The sequence below is a fragment of the Mus caroli genome, chromosome 17, assembly GCF_900094665.2.
Source record: "Mus caroli chromosome 17, CAROLI_EIJ_v1.1, whole genome shotgun sequence".
Taxonomy (NCBI): domain Eukaryota; kingdom Metazoa; phylum Chordata; class Mammalia; order Rodentia; family Muridae; genus Mus; species Mus caroli.
In genome coordinates, this window is record NC_034586.1 from 68,351,472 (window position 1) to 68,357,471 (window position 6,000).

General features: G+C 43.3%; 1 protein-coding gene across 1 annotated transcript in view; it reads right to left on the reverse strand.

The window, feature by feature from the left end:
• Alk (ALK receptor tyrosine kinase) overlaps positions 1-6,000 on the reverse strand; it is a 717,836-nt gene that overhangs the window by 510,180 nt on the left and 201,656 nt on the right. The gene's annotated exons all lie outside the window — the stretch shown is intronic.

Here is a 6,000-nt window from a genome sequence, read left to right on the forward strand (position 1 = left end):
GACTTTCTGTATACTTAACAGGAAGATGAGCAAAAGGGTTGAGGTACCAACCAACTGAGTAGATCCCAGGCCTGTGATGTACATTTTCTATCAAGGGGAGCCGTATCGGAGAAGTCTGAAGACTGTGAGCAAGTCCGTGCTGAGGATCTCTGGAAGATGAACTAGAAGCCAGGCAGCTTAATGGCTCTGTCTAATAGCGCTATCCAAAGTCTATTCTGCTGGTAAGAATTTGTGCAACTTCATAGAGGACTCCGATTCATCTCATTCAAATAATGCCTCTGCCCCTACACTCAGGCTTGTAACTTCATCTGATGTTGTTTGCTTGGGTTATTGCCTTATCAAAGAGAGGGCTGAAATTGCACTCAGAAGTTATGAGAACTTGACAATTATGTCATTCCCAGGGAGGAGGGGAGCTGCATTATGGCTTTCTCATATCCAAGAGGCTACGGAGCCAGAGAGGACAAATGTTTCTGATTTGCATGAGTAAAAAAAAAAAAAGGGCTGAGAGAAAAGAGCAGAATGGCATTAGTTCTTTATTTAACAGAACCTCAAGTGGGTTTTGTAGTGAAAAGCCATTATTATCTATCTACAAAGCAAATGAGCGCACTCTGCATGTTCATACCCCGCTCTTCCCTGAAAATCCCCAAATCTATCACTATGCGCTAAGGTTTTATGGTGGGCAACGCTTTTTATCTGTTAAAGAAGGAAGGGTGTGAGAATTAGCTCTTTAGCAGCTACAGACTGTGTGGTGAGCCTGGGGGAGGGAAGGGGAAAGGAAGAAGTTAGGATTTCTTCTACAGTTTCCTTTGTGCAAACCCCTGCTCCATCCTTTGGTCCTGTAACAGGACCATCAGAACAGGATGAAGGGGAGGAATCCACAGCCACAGGAGGCCAAAGCGCTTTCCCTGGTTCTGCCTTGCAGCCTCTTAGACACCTTCTGAAGCAGCAGCAATTCAGGACTACGGACTATCTCAGAAAGCAAGGAAACACAAACAAAACCCCAGGTTGGGAAGATTGCTCAATCAACAGAGTGCTGGCCATGGGTGGTGGTCTGAATGTGATGCCCGTCTCTTGCTTTCAGAACCGGCCCCACCCCATGCACTTTGAACATGTCTGGCTAGGATGCCCATAGCAGTTTTCTGTGATGCTGCATCTCTCCGCTCTTTCCATAGGCACTTAGGTAAAGCTGACAATAGGGCCCTATACTCCTCCATGTCTAACTGGTAAGAAATGATCCCTGTCCTTCTCCCACACATCTGAAGGAGAGGCGTTGATTCTTGAGTGCCCAGGAAGGCTGCCTTTACTCTCCTTTCACATCTAGTCTCTAGAGATTTTGAAGCTACATCTTCCTGTAGCATTTCTACAAAATGGCTCAGAAAGTGCATGGTAAGAGCACAGAAGTTATGCAGGCATGCTCTATCAAGCATCTATTTCACCCGTGCTGCTTTAGAGAGAGACATCGAGATTTAGACAGGGCAACTCAAGGCTACATGAGTTTTCTTGGTTAGGGTGAGACATTTTAAAAATCAATAATAGGAGTGTAGCGAAGACATACCCTGTGACAACCAGCACTTGGAATGCTAAGGCAGGAGGGTTATGAACTTGGGGCCAGCACAGGTGACATAGCAAGACTATCTCCAAGACAGAGATATCAATAAATCAGGCTGTGAAGATAGCTCATTCAATAATAAAGTACTTGCTACACAAGGATAAGGACCCGAGTTCAATCTCCAGAACCAATATATCCATGTATATGTGTGTATACATACATATATATATTTATGTATGAATATATATATATATATATATATGCTTGGTTGAATTTTTTTGGATTGGTTTAGTTTGGTTTGGTTTGATTTGGCTTGACTTTTGTTTTGTTTTGTTTTGTTTTGTTTTGTTTGTTTTGTTGTGAGATAGGGTTTTGGCTATGCAGCCCTGGTTGGACTGCTACTTGCAATGTAGACCAGGTTGGCCTCAAACTTAAAGAAATCGACCAGCATCTGCCTCCTGTATCTGGAATTTAAGGGATAAGGTACTACTCCCAGCCAGTCGCATATGTGTTCAATCCTGACACTGAAGAGGCAGAGACAGATGGCTCCCAGGAGCCTCAGCTACTCAGTAAGACGAATACTACAGAGATTCCTGGACTGCTGCTGGTGGACTGCTGCTGAGGAATAGAGTGGCTGTTCTCTGGGCTCCATATGCATCTTCAACACTTACATATGTACACATACACACATGCAGAGAAGCACACACACACACACACACAAATAAAAATAGAATTAAAGAAAATAATATGAATTAAGCAGATGTGCCCTAGGCACTACACTAAATATTTTAAATATATGATTTCATTTACTTCTTACAATAACCTGTGATTTGTCTTCTCAGTTTGAAGCTAAGCAGACTGAGGCCTAATGAGATGTGACACCTTTATTGAAGACTCAGACAGAAGGCAGGGCATCAAAGAGTCAACTGGCCAGGTCAGCCTGGTGCTAATGCCCAAACTTGTACAGCCACTCCACAGGGGTCCCCACAAACTGTTGGCAAGTAGACATTGTTTCTCTATGATGCCTGCCAGGGCTCCAGAAGTCGTGTTCAAGGTCAGAGGTTGCTACCTTTGCTGTGTGAAGGGTCCGAGAAGATGTCAACCAAGCCTCTGCAGTGAATGGGTATGAAGAAAAACTGTCAACTTTTTTCTGAGTCATCAGCTTAGCGCACATTCTCATCAGACTTGAAGTCACACCAAGACTAAGCCTCCGTGATGTTTGCAAATGATGTCAAGTTTCATAACCTTTTTGTTTGGGAATGGTATTTCCTTTGTCCTGTATGAGGAGGATCAAGGGGAGTGGGTAGACTTCAGGAAGTTATTATGACTCTGAGTGGGCAAAAATATGGCAGATGACTTTTTTTTTTAAACCTGGAAGAGGTCCAGGTTTATTCAGATTTTAAAAATGTATCTGAAAGCATTCAAAATGAGAGTCTCTGATTGCCGAGTCATGGCCCAACAAAGAGACAAGGAGATCACTGTAGCTTATCTCTACAGATAGAGCTTTACTCATTGCTAGAGTACCACAGTTCCAACAAACTGTTGGACATTCTCAGTGTTGGGTACCAGAAAGACAACAGGAAGTTTTATACTATCCTTACAGCAACTCCTAAGAACCCTGGGCCCACATGAGCCCCAAGAACAGTACCTCTCAACCTGGAAGTCACAACTTCATTGAGGGTGGGGCATCAAAGAACACTTTCAAAGGGGTTATCTAAGGCCATCAGAAAACATAGATATTTATACCATGGTTCACAAACACTTGGCAAAATTACAGTTATGAAGAAGCAACAAAAAATTATTTTATGTTTGGGGATCACCACAACATGAGGAACTGTATTAAAGGGTCTCAGCGTTAGGAAAGTTGAGAACCACTGTCTTATAAGGTCCCTGGAGGAGGTGGGTATAGTGATTAGCCAGATGAAGCTAGTGGGACAGCCAATGAGAAATCAGCAAAAGGACACCCCACTCCCTGCATGCATGCCTGAAAAGGTGACTACCAAGGAGAGCACAGCCTACACAATGAACTTGCTTGCCAAAGGCATTGGGACAGGAGCAAATGTTAATCATAGTTTATAGAATATGCATCACTCTAGAACTTATGGGCTTAAAGTACCCTCACTGCATAGTGCAGAATAAAGGGGCTACGTGCTCCCTTCAGAGTCCCTAACCCTTCTTATCTTCATTCCTGGTGGGAATGGAGCTTTTGAGCATAAAGAAACACTATGCAATAAGATGCAAACAATTCAATGAAGAAAAGCAGGGTGTTAATCCCAAAGGATTGAGGAGAAAGACCATCGACCCAAATCATCATGGGCAAATTAATTAAAGCAAGCAATTAATTAAGGCATGCAATTAATTAAAGCACGGCTTTCAAAATCCATGTCCATGGACTGCCTCCTCCTAAGTCTGGGTTCAAGAGATCGGCACTGGACATGGGCAAGGTTAGGTTTTTATGGCTTAGGGGTAGAGGGTTTCTAAATGGGGGATTTGTCAGGCACACAGGTGGGATTGCAGAAGCAGAACAACAACGTAGTCATAACTGTTTGAAGCAAAGGGTTGCAATAGAGGCAGAACAACTTTTTGAAACAAAGCCATGGTTGCCATCTTCTGAAACAGTCAGTACAGATCCATTTGTGGTTAAGCCCTATCCTTGAGAAGCAGAGATTTATAACTCAAACAAGAATGAATCTAGGTTGTCTTACTGTGAGCCTAAGATGGAGGCAGGCTGATTTTTCTTTGGGCTTCTACTGTGGAAATATGAGGCTGTGGTGTGAACAGGGCCTTGGCAGCACAAAATGAACAAAGGTTTATAGTTGAGAAGATGTGAATTAAGTCACTGGCTAAAACAGGATGAGTCTTGGACTCCAGGGAACAAAGAGTGGATAGGAAAGAGAGGAGAATGGGCAGGAGTTGAGCTACCTTGTACCCAAGTGAGCAGCACTGGTGGCCTAAGGAGGGAAATGGGAAGAAACACCCCCTGGACTGGGAGACTATTCCTGAATACTGTAAAATGTCCCCCCCTCTAATGAGTCCCTGAATCCTCCTTAGGCTCTGCAGGGACCCAAGGCCTTGTAAAGATGCCAAGCTCTTTTACTGTTCTCTACCCACTCCCTCCATGCTGTCCTTAGCTTAGAGTACATCTCCGGCTCTCTATAGTCAACCCTGTGCCCACCATCTTAATGGCTTTGCCTCTTGCTCCTTCACAGTAGTTTGGAAGCAGCTGAATGTGGTGCTGAGGAGGAGGGAAAGAGAATACACAATGAAGCTGATAAATCTCACTTTAAATGCACCACCAGGAATGCCCAGGACTGCTTAGAAATCTCACTATTTTCCCCGACCAACCCAAATCACTCTAGCATGGCTATTTCCAGCTTTAGATTTCCACAGCCTTTCTTTCACTCATCTCTTCAATCAACAGCCTTGTTTCCTAGTTCACTGAGGAAAACTGGATTATGTACTCAGGATCAGTAGTTAGAACCTGGGTGCACTACCATCACCCCTATTTGAAGGATGCACTCTTTATCCTCTTCAGTAGTATCAACCCTTTCTCAGGGTGCTAATCTTACCCTCAAGAAGTCTGCTGTTGCAATTGATCCCCTGGCTCCACCATCAGTGATTTATCCCCTTCACAAAGTACCACACTGATCTCAACCACAGAAAGCATGAACCATCTTCAGACTCTTCTTCAGCCACTAACAGTATGGTGGCTTTCCGCTAAAGCTAAATCTCTTCATGAGTTTGTCCCTCCATTCTTCCTGCTACCTTCCCTAAAATATAGTAAAAAGCAAGATTGTGTCATTTCCAGTTACTGCCAACCCTAATCTTGATCTTACAAACCCTCTGCACAGTGTTTGACCCAATTGACACCTCCCTACTTCTTGAACATCCCATAGCGCGGTTGGCCATACAGCTCTTGGTTGCTTCTAACATTGGTGGTAGATCTCACTCATTCTTCTTTGCCAGATGGCCCACTCTAAACAGGAAAAAAGCCTCCACCTCTTGCTAGCACTTGTCTGGGAAATCTTATAGCTAAACATTATACCATGTCACAGTGGTTCTGACCAACTGACAGTGACCAATGACCAAGAAGTTCAAGGTATCCCAGGATACAACTGAGAACTCTTGGATGTTCAATAAAGTGACTGATTTTAAAGAAACTCACAGCAGTCTAGATTCACATGTACATTAGCACCTTTAAAAACTCAAAGGTTTTGGTTTTTGTTTGTTTTGTTTGTTTGTTTGTTTAGGTTTTTGGCTTTTTGGTTTCTTGGGGGTTTTTTTTTTGGGGGGGGGGTTGTCCTTAGAGAGCCATTCAGTAAATTTCTCTTTGCCTGGTGTTAAAATAAGTGCAACTTTATTTTTTTTTTTATATTTTTATTACATATTTTCCTCAATTACATTTCCAATACTATCCCAAAAGTCCCCCATAGCGCCCCCCACTTCCCTAC